Genomic DNA, 20,220 nt, shown 5'->3' on the forward strand with positions numbered 1-20,220 from the left:
TCTTTTTTCTTTTTTTACTTTGACATGGATTAGGATCATCAGAACGATATTATGGAGACTATTCGAATTTCTAGCCAAGAATGAGGGAGAAGATATTCCTTTTGTACAACAACATTTCTGTAAATTTTGTTTAGCTTGCGTGGGATACAGTTAATTACAGTAATCTATCAAACTGGCACAAGGTAGTACTCACACACAAAGTTTTTCCTGCAGTCAGAATCCTTAGTTTTATATGAGACTGGTTTGTGCTAATTGAATTTTCACTTGGGTAGATAAAATCTTTAACAACTCTGGAATAACTAAGTGCTCTTTGTTCAATGATGTGGATCAGAATGATTTACAGCACCTTTCACATAATCATGCTAATTTTGCTTTCATATGATTAATTAAAACAATATGTTCTTTCTTTGTAAAATAGAATTAGTGCACCCAAGGAGACAGGTTTCATTGCAAACTTCTTTTTCTGGTAATAAAAGCTATTTTCACACACCACCTTTTTGGCAAAGCTAAATAAACACGCTTAAGTGGGCAAGGAAACTGCAGCTGGGGTCAGATCCCTCCGTGGAGTGCCACCAGCAGGATTTGCAGATTGCACCAGGGGTGGTTCAGCCCCAGGGCTGGGAAGCAGAGCTTGGCCAGCAGGAAGATTTTGGGATGTCCAGGACAAAGCCCCTTCCCTCTGCCAGCTTCCTGTAGACCATCTCTCTCTCATCACATCCAGAGCCAAACTGAAGGGCACTCCTGGAACAGCACAGAAACTCAAATGCTGGAATGGATGGTGCTGGTGGTCCCAGCTCTGGATCCAGCACATCCCTCTGGAACAGGATGCCTGACTGTGATGGTCACACTGAGCCTGACCCCTGGGAAGGGTGAGAGGGAACTTGACAGGGCTTTGCTGTGTGTGTTGGGTGCCAACTTCACACTGCCCCTTCCAGATTTTGTTACTGTGCCTTGGCAGGATTATTTAGATCTTTTCCTTGAGGTAAATACTGATGAAATACCCCAGATAATGAGAGCTGCTGGAGGAGAATGGTGAAGTGGATCCCATGGGGGACTCTAGAGGGGAGGCAGGTGCTCTGGCTGATGGCAAAAAGTGAAGAGGGAACCTCAAGAGATGCTCTAAGGGCACCAAAGGGGTAATTGTGCAACCTGATCCATGAGAATGTAGAATCACAACCATCATTACAATTAATAGCAACCATGTGGATGACAAAACTCCCCACATGGAGCACTCAGGATTGTGGACACACACATTTAGAGAGCTAGGGAATTACAGCTTGGAAATTCTTTTCAGGCCTGGATTTCTCCTGACTCTCAGGCCCATTCCCAGGCTGACAAGCTGACTGCAGCTTCAGTTAGGGAGGAGTCTCCCAGGGTGAGAACATGGTGACAAACAGAGTGGAATTCATAATAAAGATTAACCCCTGGTGTCTTTCCCGTGGGACACATCCTGAGGTGCTGTCCCAGGGATGTTTCTCCCAATTGTCCAATGAGCTCCTGTCCTGTCCTGGCTGCACTAACACACTTTAAATACAAACTGTCTGTACAATAAAGTTGGCCTTTTTTCCTCATAGAGGTCCATGTGTGTTGCTGTCCTTTCTCTCTCTTTTTAGTGCAGTAACCACACAGGATTTACCTCCAAGGGCTCCCTCCTGCCTTATTTCAAGTCTGGATCAAAGCTGGACAAGAAAGGTACCCAACCCAAAGTTTCAAACACACTAAGCTCTCACAACTTTGATTGCATGCCTGGGTCTAAGCGTTCATTACTGCATGAAGTAGTGAAGGAAATCATATAGTGCTGGGTTTCATAAACCAATTGAAAAAAATCACAATAAGAAGTTTATTTTTTCATCTGTCAACCCAAGATTTCAAGTCACTTTGCCTGAAGCATCCATGTATACCAGCAAAAAGAAGCCCCTCAACTGTCAAACGTCACATTTCAAGTAGTTAACCCACCAACCAAACCATACAGGGAAACCTGCATAGAGGCATAAATACAAGGAGAGTGAAGATCAGTCAAGGTAATAAATTGTGTGGCAAAAAAAATCAACACTGTACAGATCAAAATCGAATATAACCAGTACTTGAATCTAATCCCAATGATAAAAAGTGCTGGGCAGAAAGCAAAATACCTTTAGGAAAGCAACTGTGAAAAATTTAGGTACCAGAGACAGCCCATAAAGGTAAAGAGTTACAGAAGGTAGAGGAACTCTAGAAATCAATCAAGTTTAGGACAAGCTGAATATAGATGGAACAAGCACATCCACTGGTGCAAGGAAAAATGAGCACTCCCAAAGAGCCTAGAAAAGGCACCCACTCAGGAGAGCAGTGCAGTTGATATGGACACTGAAAAGGAGATACTTAAACCCAGTCCTGACTCCTAGAAAAGACTGATGCAGAGTAAGACAGGAAAAATAAATCAAAGGAAAAGTGTAAAGGTGGTATTTGCCCTACTTAACTACAAACAAGCCATTAATTTTATTTTTTCTTTACTCAGAGTTAGGATTAAAAGCACGAAGGAGACGAATTTTTTTGTGTTTGGGCTTGGTTGTTTATTAAATTTTATCTAAAGTACAGAGAGTTTTGCAACACTCTTAGCTACCAGCTAAAAGTGAGCAAAATGGAGCTGAATCCAGCTAGTTACAAGGTTTCTTAAAGCTAAACAGTTTAATAGAGAATTAGCACGTATATTATTTGTGCTTTTGACCCAATAACCAAACTCCTGTGACCTGTAGTGCATTAACTGCACTGACTGTCCAACCAGAAACTACTACCTGAAACCATGAAGAAAAAGGAAGAACACAGAAGGAAACAATACTCAAAATTCTTTCTCTTGTTCCATAACTATTACTACATTATAAACCCCTTAAATTTTAAACCCTTCACTATGTGAAATCGCACACTTATATTTCAACTACATACTTGTGACTTTAACTCCATTACTCAAATTTGGAGGCCTTTTCCAAGGCCCCAGGTCAAAAGCAGTGTTCTCCATGGGGTCAGTGCCAGAAAGCACAGAAAGCTCAAAAATCCCAGGTTTCTAGGCTCCAACAGAGAGGTTTTGGCATCCATGTTTTTCTGTCCCTATCAAAGAGTTTCCAGGGGCTGTCTGATTAAAAGACCTTCACTACCCCCTCTGCTGTAACTATCTCCACATCTCAGCTAGCTTTTTCCAGCAGGCAGGAAGGTATATGGTTATTGGGAAAATTCCTGCTGCTGCAAATAATTCCTTGTGCACACTTTGTCTCCAGGGCAGGGGATGAGCAAACCAGCAAACTGCATGTGACAGGCCACTTACTGCACTTCATGGCAATGCTCAGGATGTGGTTTGACTACAGCCCTACCAGGCTCTAATTTGGGTGTCATGACTCCTTCCCTTCAGTGCCTGATGCACGAAGAGGAGCCCTGGCTTGCTCCTGGTTTAACCTCTCTGTGATCCCTGCAGCTTATGGGATACAGCAGCTGTGGCAGCCAAGAAACTGCCCTTTGGTCATGTATCTTCAGTGCTGTTGTATAAAGTAAAAATTCGATCTAGAAAAGCAAGGAGAGAATAGAATGATGGGCTGCTCCTGGCTCAGGGTGGTCTGGACACCACCAGTGGTCAGTCAGTCTGTCCATCCTCTCCCTGCATCCATCAGTCCTGCTGGAGCCTGAGCAGGTGGGAGCCACACTCTGCTGCCTCCTCCTCCAGTGATTGGCATTTCCCTCTTCTGTAAAATTAATTTGATGACTGAATTAAACTAATAATTGTTTCATTTACAAATATGGTCTCTGAGTGCTTTTGACTTAGAGCATGATTCTCTTGGGAGGTGCCAGGGAGATCCAGCTGTATTACTTATGGAATCTGGGCTAATTTAATTACTTTTTGATGGAAAGTGCATGATTTTGCAGACGGTAGCTGTCTGCAGGGCCACACAGAGTTGCTGATATCTTTTCACTTTCCTCTGTGATGCAAGAGATGATAAAGGGCCCAATTAATAAAGTCACCTTGAGAAGGAGACCTTCTGTTAATGGGAGAACCAGAAGTGATTCACCATTTGGGAAAATTCTGGTTTCCTTATTTCCATCCTATCAAACACTCACCCACTCACAATATGCCTCTTGAAAACAACGGAATGCTAAGGGAGTCCATATGTCCACACTTTCACAAAGTCTTTCAAAGCAAGGTAACAATTAGAAGCATATTTATCAATGACATCCTGAATCTGTGCCCTTTCCCTCTATCACCTCCAGCTCCATGTGCTCCCATGGAATCTCACCAGCCTCACACAAGGGTTCTCATCCTATGTCAAAAGTTTAGGGACTTGAGTGCTGACAGTGCAGAAATAGCACCAAAGTAAATGACAATAAACAGTTGCTTCAAAAGTAACCTGTGCTGTTCAGACAATTAAATCCCATTTCCCACTCGTCCCCAAGCAAGGGAAGATTCACAGACTTTCACATCCTTCTTTTGTTGCCACCAACATCCAGAGCAGCCTCAAAGTCATTGCTAGGGCTTCTAGAAAGCTCCCTAGGGAGGGCTGCTCCTCTCCGCTCTCTGCCTTAAATTCCCCATGGAAAAGGGAAAATATCTTTGTTTCTTGCCCTTCATCTTGGCTGCCCAGATCACTTCTTCCTACAGGTCCAACCATTGCCCACTGTAAGTACACACAGAATCCAGTCCTGCAAAAGGAACAGGGTCTCTGGTTTCACAAGGATTGAGATGCCAACATGACACAAGCAAAATGAAATGGAGCCAGTCAGCATTTCATGGTAAGTGCCCTGTCAGCAGGCAGAAGAGAGGTGGAAAGTATCAACTCATCCCCACAGCTCCCAGGAAATCCTGACAGGCACCTCAGTCTGCAGAGCATGAAACACAGTGGTAAAGGTGCACCTTGGAATTGGAGATCTACTCTCAAGGGCAAAGTGTTTGAGTTCTGCTGAGCCATGTCCAGCTTTAAACAGGAGAATAAGGAGCATCAGCTGAGTGCTTTCCCCAGAAAACATGCACGAGACCTAGGTCATTGTCTGTCAGCAGTGAGAAGGAAACTTCCCCGGAGAAAAGTAGCCAGAGGAGGAGGAGGAAGTTCGGAAGTGAAGGTAGAATAATTTTGGAAAAAAATCAGGAGGTAAGAAAAAGCTTTCCAGAGCTCTGCATCATCCTATAGATGAAGAAAATGGTGGATTTTAGCGGCACTGTGAGATGCTGAGTAGTCTTAACCCCACTCCTAAATGTGGATCATTTTCTATCATAACTTACAAAACTATTATTTCCATTTAAATATCTATTCTACAGGGGCCAAACCACAAATTGTAAGGTTTTATCCCTCAAATTCTCTCAAAGCACTGAAGGAAGGAATTAACAGAAAGCAAATGGCACACACAGAACCATGCCTTGGAAACTCAGGTATCCTGTCCTGAGGCACTGTGATCTGCCAAGGACTGCACACACATCAGCAGAGGGAATTGAGGATCTCTCCGTGGGGTTTGGTGCCTTCACAGCAGAGGCTCTCACCATGAAACCCTGGCAGTGACAGATTATTTTTACACACAGTTCTTTCCTATTTATTACAGAGTCACAGAACGGTTTGGGTGGAAAGGGACCTTTAAAATCATCCAGTTCAACCGCTCCCCACACTCAGATTCTCGAGATGCGCTTTCACTCTGGGGATTCATTTCCATTAATGAGGCTCAGAGACTGAAAAATCCAAAGCCAGGAGAGTGAGCACACACCCCCAGCAGCATCCCACTCTGGCAGCAGCCAGCCTGGAGCCTCGTGGCTGCCCCTGGGACACAGGAGGGCTCCAAAGAGAAACCCTCGATCCGGCAGCGCTGACGTTACGAGGCCTCCAGTACAATATTAAATTAGAGCCTTGGCAGTCCCTCTAGGACCACATACTTTTATTTGTAATACAGCTGAGCTACACTTAAAATGAGGACTTGTAAAAGGAATAGACTACTGTAAAAAGAATTAGTTTTCTGTACTCCAGATCAGAGCAGTAGCACTGAAGTGAGAACTTTGGAAATAAATTACCAAAAAGCAATAAACCTATTAAAAATAAACTTTTGCTACACAAAAAAGGGTGAAATAGGGACCTGTCAAAGAAACGGTGCAGATAAATTAATACATTTTCTGTTTTGCAAATCAAAGCAAATTTCCCTGAGAAATTGATCTTTTTTGAACAAACATTTCTTTTAGGCTTGGGCATGTTGAAGCTGCAGCTTCACTTTACAACATGGCTGTGCATTAAGCAGACTTTTACTGAAGAAAAGAAGTTATGGACGTAGTTAGTCAGGAAAAAATTAAAAGATGATTATCAGAACAGTTAGGCACTAAGGACCTTGAGAGAGCATGGAAAATGCTGTGGAGCTGCAGCTTTCAGTGCACGGTGATGACCATGGCCAGTGCCTTGAGACACTGACCCTGCTCAAAGGGGAGTGTCCCTTTTCCCAGTGCCTCTGGCTCCAGTCTGTTCCTTGCAGTGACAGCTGTGGTTTGCACCTCTGGCAGGTTGCAGCAAGGGCACATCCAACCTCTGGCCCCGTTCCCTGGATTTCATAGCACAAGAACAACTGTTTTATCTCCTGTCACAGGGACCTCCATCAGGTTACATAGGTCCTGTGCATCACCTAGTCTCAGCCCTATTGCTCCAAAAATATGTGTACTTTGAGAAAAAATCCTAGGGTTTGATAATAAAAAAGGTTTGGCTTTTCTCCCAGCCTGATGCAGACAAGTCAGATACACCTATGCAGATGATGGTAAGAGTTTTGTACCTTTGAAAACAAACAAATCAGACATTTCTAGGAGCTGCAGTTCTTCAGAAGAACATCAGGCAAGGACTTGAAATTAAAATGGCAGAACCAGCAATGGTTATGTGTACCCAAAACACATCCATAATGGTGAGAGGGAAGCTGCCTCACCCTCAGGCCTTGGAAAAATTCACCCAGTCCCTGCAGTTTTCCAAAGTGACAAAGTTTTATTTCCCTAAAAGAGATGTATCCAGACTTTGATGAGCTCTTGCTGCTTTTTAATCTATCACTCAGGAAGTTGCTCTTGCAGGGAGCATTTGACACTGAGTGAGAGGCAGCAGTGCCTGGCAAAACCTGACTTGCCTGTTTTTACAGAGGCTGTGTTTGAGCATCCATCAGGTGTGCTGTGCACACAGCCCAGCCAGACTCTGCTCTCTGGCAAGTTTGGCAGACATCACAGCACTGTCTCTCACTCAGAGAGTGTTTTTTTCTTCTCTCACTACACAGATGAAGGAGAAACTCGAGGAGACAGTCATCCTTCCTTCTCACACTGCTTTTGCACTTCACAATAACACAGTTGCTGAGCTCTACAAAGTCTCCATCTTTTTCTTGCTCTGAATGTGGTAAGAGGCAGCAACTTTATTCCAGCTTTAATAAGAGAGAAACTGGCATTTAATTTTTAATGCTAGCTTAAAACCCAGGAGGTTCCTGGGCTTTACAGGCAAACTCAATCTCCTCTTGGGTCATTTAGAGAGTTCAAGAGTCCAACACCACTGCTGGCAACTAATCCTTTCTTCCTCCTCTTCCTCCCTCTGTCAAACACCCTTTGAATTTTGCTGCACTAAAGGGAGGGGTAAGGTCAGATGACTGGCCAGGCTCCTGGGGTACTGCAGGGGCCATAAACCAACAGGAATTAAAGCAGAATATACATGCCAGGTTATTGAGTCCATTTCCTGGCCAGTGCAGTTTAGTGGCCCACAACGCATTCCCTTGTGCTTTATACACTCCTTGAACAGAGCTTGCTGCTGTCCCTCTCTGGTCACTTGGATTTTGCAGCTCTCAGGATGACCTGCAGGCTGGTTTGATCCTACCTGCAAAGGCTGTCATGTCTAAGAAGAAAAAAAAAATCCAACTTATAAAGGAATAGATAAGAACATATTCCTGCAGAGTCCCTGAGGTTTTAGGGTTTCATGCACTACGAGTTCACCAGACTTGTGACATGGGTCCATACAACCAGTGTTTTAAAACCTACTTTAGAGAACAGACTGCTTTTTCTACTCTCTGGATTTTCTAAAGGGAAAGATCAAGAGACTAGAATGGAAGAGGGGAGGGGGAAAAAGCCACAAATAGGATCAGTTCCAAGAATATCAGCTACTTGTCAGTTCTGCAAAATAGCTGTTAATTTATAGAGGAGAAGCGTGCAGGTTCTTTCAGAGCCATACGTCAAAGCTTTCTCACTATGATCCCTGGCTTTATTTGGCCTTCATATCATGGACCAAAATGGATTTCTCTGGTTCTGGACAAACTGCACAAGGGTGATGTACATTGTGATTTATTGGTGCAAGTGCTTAAAATGCCTCCCACGAAATTTGTAGTGACCTTATCACACTATTAAAACCTGAAGTAAATAAGTGCACCAAGTAAAGGTTAACAACACCTCAAATAAAACAAACAGGAAACAGGGGGGATAGGAGATTCTCAATCCCATCACTGTCACAATCCAGGGAATGAAATTGCTGGATGTCCTGGCAGCACCAGGGAAGAGGCCAGAGGATGCAGAGCTATGGAATGTGGTTTAACACCTCAGCCCAGGGAGCAGGACAGCTCTGCTGTGACATGTTTTCACCTGGAGAAGCCCCTGGATGAGGATCCATAATGAGCCCAGGCTGGGCAAACACAGCAGCACAGAGGCTCACAGGGCTCGAGCATCAAAGCCCAAAAACCACTGGGGAGGACAGAGCAGGAAGCAATGGCTCTGCAGCTATTAGAAGGTCCTTATTTAAAAAAAAAAAAAAAGCTTCACACTGTGGTCTAAAGAGAGAATCATCACCAAATCTACCTCAGAGTTCTAATCAAGAGCTGAGTATTTTCCTTATAGTAATTGGTTCAGGTTTCTTTTCTAAAAGACCATGCCCAGGTCATGCCTTCTATAGTTTCTGACAAAGATTTATAATTAGCAAATACCTGAATAAAATTAGTATCAGGAAGTAGAGGAACACTTGGAGAAACATGAACAAGGTAAACAAATGCAGACACTGATCCAGAGAAGGAAACTTTGAAGCCACTGATTTGAAAAATTCCTTACTGGTTTGTAGAGGGAGATATTCTCATCTCCAGGTGCTCATTGTTACAGCCAGATAACAATGAAGGTTTCTGCAACTCAGAGCATCAGAACACACCTTGCCTACATCAGAACTCTAATAAAAAGCAAAATGTATGGAGGGAAAAGCATTTTTCATTAATGATCCCTCTTAAAATTAAGTCCTCAAGACAAAAGAAAAAAGCATGAACCAATTTCTTAATGAAAGCTGAAGCAAGTTTTATCCATTTGGCCTCTGCAGTTGGAAATGATATTTTAATTCCAAAATAAATATTCATTTCCCATTTCATGTAAGTGTGAAGTTCTGAAAGTTTCTCTCCAAACATCAAACTGCTTGAATATAACATTTAGTACTCCCAGTCTCATTTTCTCTCTGATACATCAGCAAAGGTGAGTCAGGTCATTAGAATCTCCTTCCTTTTTATTCCAACAGCATTTGTGATCATAAATTCATTATTTTCATAATTGCTCCATTATAATTTAGTAATAGATACACATTAATTTCAAAAGTCCTACTATGAGGCATTATCCAAACAAAATAAGAAACAATTAAAATTATATTTATCTAAAATCCTATTTAGAAGACATTATCCAAACAAAATAAGAAATACATAGCATGAAATTTATCTAACATTCCATTAAAAATGATAACTTTGAGGCCAAAGAAAATATCTTACATAAAAGCACACAAGGTAATTGACTTTTTCTGCTGTTCTCTTGAAGCAAGAGCTGGTAGCCAGTACCAGTGCTAAACCAAACAAAAATGCTGAGCAGCCACAGGGGCTTCACACCCCCAGGGCTGACCCCAGCAGCCCACCCAAGACCCCTCCCCGGTAATTTCCCTTTAGGAATTAAAAATTTATAACACCAGTAAGAAACTCACTTTTGCCAGGACAATTTGGAAGCTTCTTCGTGCTGCCTTCAAGTCTCCACGTTAAGGAATTCCTCCTCTGGAGCTGCAGGGAAGCTCCATGGGTGGTGTTTCCTCCTGCCAGCCCCAGCAGGTAACCACAGCCTCACCTGGGCAGCTCCACTCCCCCAGAGCCCCCACCAAGAGCTGAGCACTTCACCACAAACCCTTCTCACCTGCTTCCACCTGGGGCCCTCACTCAGGAGCACAGGATTTCAAGGAGGAAAGGATTTTAAACCCAAGGCAGCTGTTGCTCCTGCTCTGCTTTGTCCAGTGTTCCTGCACTCTCCTTGCAGAAAGCACAGCAGATTATTGTTTGTTCCCTAAAGCTCCCAGATCTTTGTCTCACCATCTACTATCTTGAATCATAAACTGCTTTTTGTTTGCCACTTCAGGGAGCAGCATGTAGCTCAGCCCTGCCCTGGGCTGCTCTTTTCAATGTCCCTCCATTGGGTTGTAGCCACTTTTAATTTAAAACCCCATAATTTTTTTTTGTTTTAAGCATGTGTTGAACTGTTCTTGCTGGAGAGAGGTGTTTTCTCAGCAGTAATGGAACTTGTATTGATGTAAAGCAGCCTTCTGTGTAACAAATAGGTGATAACCTTAACATGTTTCTCCATGTCTCAATAACTAGGTCATGTTCAGCATTGAGAAAAAACGCTGCAGATCAGATTGCTGTCTCTGCCATGCCCCACAAGAGGAACTCACAGCATCATTTTATATGATTAACTTGATCTCAGTGTCCACTTTTACATTTGAGAATGTATGTCCATGGTCAGAAACACATTAAAGCAAACACTTAACTCCACCCATCAGTTATCTCCTGTCTCAGCCTTCCTGAAATGAGTCATTAGCTGCATTTCATCTCTTCAGTTCCAAAATCCTCAAATTCAGCTGCAAAAATGGAACCCCTTTGATCTTAGATTGCCACTAATTCATAATTGATAACCCAGACTGGAAGGAAAGGAAAAAAACTCGTCCCCATTAGTTGTTCCACTTAATATGTTCTGGTGCTTCAATTATGCAAAAACCCAACTCTCAGGGCCTGACTGCTTTCCAAAATGTGAGTCAATGGGGGGAAGAGAAAAACCCAGATCGAATTATTCCAGCTGTAAATCTTTGTAATAGCATAGATGTCACGAGAGCAATACTCAACACTGAACAATCCTGTTTGTTTTCCAAGCTGTTCCTTTGTAGAATTCCCAAGGCATCCATAAAAATGACTCCAGAGAGCTCAGCGAAGGACTCAGGACTTGTTCTCCCTCACTTATATTTTTTTGGCCAGGCCATTAGGCTGTGAGTTGTAATGACCCTTTTTGGCCCTAGGCACTAAAAGCCTTGGAGTAATATACGACCTGGTAAGTGAATAAGCGAGGAGGAATAATTAACACAAGTCATTATGTTCTTTATTTTGTAGAAAAGAAACTGTCACTTCTTGCTGAAGACCTTTGAATTATAAATGTTCAGAATATGAGCACCGTGAAGAAAACAGCAATGCAGACATCACTGGGCCAAAGAGTGTTTTTCTACTGGAGACTGACAGAAGCAGGGCTGCACAGCAGGGGACTCAGCTGAAAAGGCACAGATGCCTGCAGCACCTCATGAATAACCAGCAATCAAAGATATGGATATGAATGTACCTGTGTTCTGTCACCCAGCAGGTTGTTGGGCTTAAAGAAGACTCTTTGGACTTGCATTTCTCTCAGACAAAACTGTACAACCACGCAGCAAACTCCCAGGGATCAGGAGAAATTAAAGCACAGGTGCTGGTCAAGACCAGGAGCACCACCTGCTCAGGACATTTTGGTTCCATAGTTCTCCTGAATTCTCCCACATTAGCAAAAAAAAAAAAGAAAGAAAGAAAAAACATAGTTTGATTTTCTACTGGCTTGTGTCAAGAGACTGATGGACTTGATGCTTTAGGAAAGTGGGAACTCCAGGTGGGAGTTTTCCTGCAGTAGGGCCAGGATAAGGTCTCTTTCCTGCAAGGCATCACAGCTTTTCTTTTCCTGGTCCTTATAGGATCTCCCCTCTTCCTGTCACTGATTTTCTATAAACTTCAATCTCTTCCACACTTGTCCTCAAACCTGGTCAACAGCTCCTGACACTGCTGGGAAGCCTGGGAGATAGCGAGAATGAAGGCAAGAGCTTCCTTCTTGTAAACTGTGCTAAAGAAAAACGCTGTTATTTTGCAACAGAAATTCACATCTGCTCTTTTCTTATGTACGGTGAGTTTCCTACAGTGGCAGAGTAAAGTCAAAGGCTTAAGGCAAATGGATGGAACATCTTCACATTGCATTTATTGCCAGAATGTGTCAAAGTCATCACATAAACCTCCTTGCATTTTCTGGTACATTTTAAGGGCTAAGCCATTAACCTCTTACACGAATAAATCTATCGAGTTCTCCAGGCTTCCCTTGCTCTGTTATTACTTCCAAGTCTAAATCCTTTTGCCACTTGGAAATGGAGGGGTGCACTGTGCCTTTTACAGACAGATGCCACTTGTCCTCTCAGACCACCCCCTTCTCCTCCTTTCTTTGTCATGTGCTGCAACACACCTGCTGTTACCTTTGCACTCCCGGTATTCTCATTCCTGCCCAAGTTTCCTCTTATTTCTCAGGAGAAATATATGCCTCAGCCTTACCTATGAGAGCAGGAAACTCTCAGCTGGCTTCCTTGGGCAGTGCAGACCCTTCCCCACCCCTGTCCTGCAGGTGACAGAGCCCTGGCTTTGCTGGCAGACTTTGGGGATCCTGTCTTGTGTGTCCAGCAGGACTGGGACCATTGATCCAGGGCCAGCTCTTGCCTTACATTTTGCCTCTCCTGCTGCATGTTTTCCTGTTGTTTTTATTTTTCCCAGACACCTGGCAAAAGAAAAACAACCCTGCACCTCACAGACATTTTAATAATTCATATTCAACTTCAGTCACTGGAAGTTTAATAAACAAGTACTTATTAGAATACAATCACTTCTTCTTAAAGTGGGCAGTTTTTAGGAATGAAATCACAATAATTACCTGTAAGAATATGTATGAATAACAAACATTCAGTCCTCCTGTTTTCATTGTTTCGTTCATTTGCATGAAAGACTTCCCCACTGTTCCCCTTGCCTCTTTTTTAGCAAAGACTTTGCTTTTAATTGGACTGAATATTCAGCTGGGTTCAAACCCAAATTTGTATGTAAAAAAGCTACACATAGCAACCAGCTCATCCTGGAATCCATTAAAAATAACAAGAGGGATTGGAATGAGATTATTTCAAGAGCTCTCTTGCATTCACAGGAAAACAGATTTATTGCACTTGCAGAGAAGCTCTCCCAGGCAAGGGAGATGCAGGTGATAACACTGAGACCTCCTGGTTTTTCCTCTTGTCCACAAAACAAAACCATGAGGATTCCTGAGCTAATTTCATCCCTGAAAACCAGCTTGCCATGCACTGAGAGCCTGTTATCAACACTGCCCGTTTCTGCAGCCTCCTTCCTTCAGCCCTCCTTCGGGATGCAGCACAGGTCCCTGTGAAATTCAACCTGGCACTAAAAGGAAGCAATGGAGAATACTGTGCAAAACTAAAATAAACCAGATGCTGCTAAGTGGCAACTGCAATAAAAACACCTGCAAGAGCCAGGAAAGCAGGTTGAAAAGATGACTGACACCCGGGTAAGCCCAGCAGCCTCAGCATCGTGCTGCAACAGAGGGGTGAGCTCATCCTGACCACCCACCCTTGACTCAGTCACCCTCTCACAGGGCTCCAGGGAGATTTGGGCTCACCAAATAAAAAGCAAATGTTGCCCTAAGAGCAGAGCACTGTGCCAAATTGCAGCCTGCCACCTCAGCTGCCACCCCTCTGGGAGGATGCAGGCTGTGTTTTCATTCCAGGGGAGGCTTTTTATTTCTCTCACTTAAAAAATAGCTATTTTCATAAAAAGCATCTATCCCATACTCCCACTCACAGCAAGAAAATGGAAAGTGATCCAGAGACTTTAGGTTTCTCCTTCTAGCTCCTGACAGGGGAAATTTTCAGGAAGAAAAAGCAACCCTGTTTTAACAAGATAATTGTTTTGGGGGACATGTGTTGTGGAACTCTTGAATGGAAGAGAAATGGGGGTAGGAAAATTTTGACTTTCTCAACAGGGAAAAATAATACCTTTGTAAATCAGAGGCACACACCCCCTGAGGCTGTAGCTGAATTTTTGAAGGGCAAGTCCTGTACTAAGACTTTCCTCACTGGCTGCCCTGCAGTGACCCCATGCAGCAGCCCCTGTAGAAGCCTTGAAGTCACCATCTCCAAAGGCACAGGCTGGGATGTGCCTCCCGAGGAGGATGCACATTTAACTCCAGGGCTACAAACACAGGCCAGGTGAAGGAGCAGCATGTTCTCCTGTGCCAGGTGACACATGGCCTTTCAAGCTGCTCTTCAAAGCACAACATCTTCCTTTGGACCACAGAGCCACAGGCAGCTCCAGCTTAGGGTTCTGGGGAAAGGTTTGTGATAGAAGAGCCCTGATTAGAAGCCAAATGAAACAGGGTTAATTTATAGAGGTTTTAAGAATGAGTTTTATTGAGTGCTACACACCCTTAAGCGCTGAAAGTCTGCTGATCCCAAAGTCTGGGCTGCAAAAACAAAAGTCACAGGAGCCAAGGAGGTTTTCTTCGGAGTTTTGCTTCTAGCTGCTTACAACTTGCAATTCTCAAACTAAATGAGCTGCAGTTTGGCTCTCTGTAGATAAAGGTATATATTTATATTATATATAAAGCTATATTTGCACAATATCCAAAGAGCTCTGAGAGCTCAGCCATTGCTCTGAGCCTGCACAGTGCAGGCTCCCGTAGGAATTAATCACCCTAAGGCACAGTGGGGTCTTCTGGTAAAAGGCACTAAATCCCACATTTTCCTGCAGATCCCACATCTCAACTTTTTGTTTTGTTTTGTTTTTTTCTAAGAGCAAACTAAAATAAACTGAACATTAGTGTGGCTCTGTTCTGTAGCAGATCTTTACTGACACAAATTGACTCATATTCCTAATTCACACTTCTTGCCAACCCAGGAACGGGGAGTGAAACACAACCAGGAGGAATACAGGTAACAATAAGAGCCTTGGCTTCAACAAGGTCAATCTTTCACCTTCATTTTGACAACCTCATTCCAAAACCAGAAGAGGAAAGAGGAATTTATTTCATTGTCCTGGAGTTCATTCACTCTGTGTTTTATAAGAGCCTGTAACTTTGTGTTTTCTGCCAACTGATTTTCCCTGGCAGAGAAGCATGCAGGGCAAACACAAACATCCCAACAAAAGTACTGGCCATGTTTGGATCTAACCTACTTTGAGAATCTCTGGGATGCACAGGAAGCTGAACTGGCTGCCCAGTTCCAGCTGTGTAAGAGTGCCCTGGCTTCTTTTTAAGCTTATTTATGTACAGATCAAACAAACATACTTCCAAGCGCTTTCATTTAACTTTGATGCCAAACTTTGATGTCTTCACCATTTACAGTAATAATTTTTATGTGCATTTAATATTATTTTTTAGTCCAAAATGCTATACATAAAAAGACCAACTTCATTTAAAATATGCAGCATTTTTGCTATTTGAAAACTCTGCATTTTTAATTTGTTTCTTATCAGCAGAGTACTTCTGGGGCAAGGAGTACATCAAGTTTTTAATGCCTTTCAGTTGATTTAAATTAATATTTTATGTTTTTATTCAAAAGAGCTGGCTGATAGAAGGGTGCTGACTTTTTTTTCACACTCCTTCTCTGGCATGTGTTATATGCAAAGCAATGGTTATTTCTTAAATGCTTGGTGCTTTATTCCACGATGAGTACCCAGAAGATGACATTTCCACACAGTTTAATTCACTTGGATCACTGCTCAAATGCTCAGGCTGGGTAGGACAGGGTCCCCAGTCTCTCAAGGTTAAGGTTTGTATCTTAATATAGCAAACATTTGTTTTAGAGGCAAACACTACCTTTATGTGCTTGAAAGCCCCATCCCCTCAAAACAACAAAGCAGGGAAGTGTTTCCCTCCCTGGCTCTGTGTCTCTGCTGAGCTCTTTTCGAAAAACTTAGAAAGCCAGAGAGATAAGAGTGAAACTTTTAATCAAAGGGGCCTGAATGATTTCTATTGCATTTAATAACCACTTCATCACTGTCTCTAGACAAAAGTGCTGTGTTGGATTCCACAGCTGACAGGAGTGGTGAGGCAGAGGACAGTCTTCAATTGAGAAGCCGCACCCCTCTCCTTTTAAAATCCATGGAGGAGGAGTATCTGAAGTTGTCTTTTCTGTGCTGAAGGCTGCCCCTCCCTCTACCTCAGGTAGCTCAGAGCTGGGAGAAATCTGGTAGCAGCAGGATGGAGCTCAGAGAGGAGGAACTGAGGATACAAACTCAGACCATCCCTGCTACAGCTACCACAGTCACAGACAGGATCTAGAAATGTCTGGAAAATGGGAGGGACTTTGAGGAAGACTGTAATGACAGAGCCAAGTCCCACACAGCACAAACTACTGCAGTATTAGCACCACATTTTTACAGAAAGAAAATATTATTGCCATTATCTGTGAGGGCAAAGTACAGGGGAGAAAGTTTTTCTCTCTAGGGCAGATGGAGAAGGAGGAGAGCAGTGAGAAGAAATCATTAGTAAAATAATTAGCTGCCTGCTTTGCACAGTTGCCACAAAATGTTTATGCTGTCAGTGCCATGAGGATGTTGACTTGCCAAAGTTACAGTTGTGCCAAGGAACTGTCGACCACAGGGGCTGCTGTTGCTTTTCACCTTGTGGTATATGAAGCACTGCTGGGTCATCACCCTCAGTGCCCTGCTTTCCCAGGAACCGTATCAGAAGCATTTATTATCAGCCTCCTTCTGAAACCAAGGATTTTGGCCCCCATGATTGCTATCAGGAACAAACATAACATCTGAAAATATCTCTGAAAAATAAAGACAGGATGCTGTGTGATAAAGGATCTGAATTAAGTTTGTGGAGGGGTTTTTTTTAAGTGAGTAATAAGTTGGAAGCTTCTGTGTCAGAGAACAAAAGACCTGTTGTTTTTCCCTGCTGTAGAAAGAAATGTTAATATCTTACATTCAGGTAAAATGATACCGAGTTTATTCCAGGACTGTGCTGGAGTGGGGCAGAAACGTCATTTTATTAAAGCAATTTGCTTTAATAAAATTTATAAGTTTTAATAAAATTAATAAGTTTGCTTTTCCACCTCATTTTCCAACTAACTTTAACAAAACACAGCTTGAAGAAGGAAGGATGCCTCTGTTTTGTATCAGAGCACATGGATGCAAAAAAGAACTCCTAAGATACCCAAACATGGTTAAGTGAGCACAGGCAGTCACAGCAAAAATTCCATCAAGAAGCCTCACTTATCAGCAAGAAATCATATTAAAGAAGGGCATGGTGTGGGAAGGAAAGACACGCACCACACAGTAACTTATTAATATATTACATGTGTAAAGAAAGCTTCTAAGAGCACAATCCTGAGAGCAGCCACAGCTCCCTGCAAGTCCCTGCTGCTCTGGGGTGGTGAGAACACTCAGTACACAGCAGGATTTACCTCTCATGGCTATCTCAGCCCAAAGCCAAACTGTTAAATGAATAAAATCCCTGCATACTAGATCAGGACATGAGAAGATTGCCTGTGTTGCTGAGAGATTATCAAGTGAATAAATCTAGCATGTGATTGATAAAACAAATACCCATTAAAAATACAAATCTCTCAACACTAGGAAGAGAAATGCATTCCCAGCACAGACTCTGAAAGCCTTCAAAAAGACAGGCATATCCAGCATCAGAACAGATGGAGAAGATGAACAATAATCACTTTCCAAGCATCCATCCCCACAAAAGCAGTGAGTACAGGCCCCCTAAAGAGACAGATAATAAGAGCAAAAGAAAAATGAAGAGTATCTCTGAAACACCTCGGACTTGATGAGAACAGCTGGGAATTTCTGCTTTGAAATGTGACATCCTAGAGACAAACACAGACACTTCTGGTTACTCAGCCAATAGTTCAGCTGGTATTGCCTTGATCTCAGAAATTTTCACTGACTTTTGGAGGTAAGAGAGGTGCAACTGCACCAGACTTCTGATTCTTGCTCTTGACTCCAGTCAGCCCAAAGTAAATCCAAGTTTCAAGTAATTTTGCCCCTTCCCTGACTTTGGAATCCACCTTCCCCTCCTAAGGGCACCTCAGTTCTGGTTGTTTCACACTCAAATTTCTCTAGGCACACCTTGATCTAGAAGATGAAAATTGTCTTGCCTCATTCACCTGTCAAGAGAGAGGGTAGCAGCACGAAGCTTATTATTAATTATTTAATCAGCCATTTGTGGGGGTTTCTGGGCTCGTGCCAGCTCTACCTTCAGAGTTTTTGGACAAACACAGTGTGAGGGGAAGGACTCCTGTGCACTCTCCCAAGCTGTTCCATTACACCTGATTTATAGCATGACACTACTTGTTCTAGCCCATAACCTTGAGCTTGTAAACTACACAGTGGAAAATTTACTAACTACTGAGTTCATCTTAATGCACTGTTGGGAATCTTAAGTGGGAAAAAAGAGGGCAAGGAATTGGGCATCTAGAGGAGCTGGGTTTGGACAGCAGTCCTGTACTGGCCCAGTGCAGTGCATCTCACTCTGTTTTCATTGAAATAAAGTTTTAATTTGCATAGCCAGCATACAGTAAGGACCCATGTTTTTCTTGTTCTGAAGGTGATAATCAATAGGAGAGTTGTAGACACAGATCCCAGCTTATTAGCTGCACACATGGATGGTGTTTCCCACAACAGCATGTACAAATGCCTTTACTCCACTCTTAGCTGGCATCAGAGTTGGATTAATAACAGAAGACAGAAAACCGGTTTGCAACTTTTCTATTGGGATAGAAAATTGTCACCCACATATCAGACAAATTCCAAGCAGTAAAGGAGTCCTCATCAGTGTAAACAGAAAAGCACTGAGAGCTGGAACATGGGTGCAACAAGTCCTTTACCACACAAAGCTTGATGGCTGCACTGCTGTGCAATACTCACAAGCACCACCCACAGATCCAGCAGTTACTCAGGTGCTTTGCCCCACATTTTGTCATTGTTTTCAGACTTTAAGGTTAATTTCCTCAGCTAATACTCTTGAGGTGAATGTCTAATTTGCCCAAGGTAGAGTTAAGCTCTCCTTGGCTCGTTCCCTTCAATGGCAGCCTGCCCTCTGTACTAATGTACAACTTCCTTGAAACAAGCAGAGTGTTGATGTTACAGAGTAAATACAAAATGAGCTCTGTATTTACTGACTATTCCCTAGAGATACCTTGCTGCTCACTTCAGCCCAAGTACTTAAAAGTCAGTCCCTGAAACTTTCACCTCAAGTTATTTTTGCCATGTAAGGCTCCAGCAAACAGCAACTTGTGTGATTATTTCTGCCATTACAGTCACTTACTTTGTTCAGCTTTTAATTATTTTAAATTACATGGCTGAAGTGCTGCTGGATAATGTCATTCAGCAATAAAGGCTTGTTCTTTGAAGAGCCTGAACTAGGGGCCTTTTCAGCAGGACTGTAGCTCATATTCTGGGGAATGTCACACTCTGTTTCTGTGGTTCACTGGAGACATTAGGAGTAACCTTATTTCTATTCAAAGCAGAATTCTGTTTGCAAATTACTTTCCAGCATCCCAGCAGTGGATTTCCATAGGGACTGGCAGGAAGCAGTGATTCCTATTGTTCCTTCACTCCAGTCACTGAAGGATTTCCCAAGTGACAGCACAGTGCAGAGGAGACAGGAATGTCACACAGCTCGTGTTTGTGCCAACAGGGAATCACAGGATTTGCACTGCACGACCTTAGTCGAGCCAAGTTCACACCAGGTACAGCAACACAGCTGAAGCACCGGGCAGAACACACCTGGCAGTGCCCAGGGACCAGCTGAGCCCGAATGGAACTCACCTCACCACAGCAGTTCCCAGTACAGACCTGGCCAGGACCAGCAGTACCCAACTGCCCAGTCACTGTCTCCCACAATCTCATTTATCTTCCATGCTTAAAAATGGATGATAATCATTTTATAACTACAATCATAAGCCTTTCTTACTCTGGGGTGAGAAAGAATCACCACTCTGAGGTGGTTCTTTGATTAACCACCTCATTAATAACTGCCTAGAAGTCTTAAAAAGGAAAAAACAACCAACCAACTACACATACCCTTAAAGATACCAGGCTGCCTGACTCAAGTACTTCTACTTTCTCACTGGATACTTCAAAATGTTTATG

Source organism: Sturnus vulgaris, chromosome 15 (assembly GCF_052056855.1).
Source record: "Sturnus vulgaris isolate bStuVul1 chromosome 15, bStuVul1.hap1, whole genome shotgun sequence".
Classification (NCBI taxonomy): Eukaryota; Metazoa; Chordata; class Aves; order Passeriformes; family Sturnidae; genus Sturnus; species Sturnus vulgaris.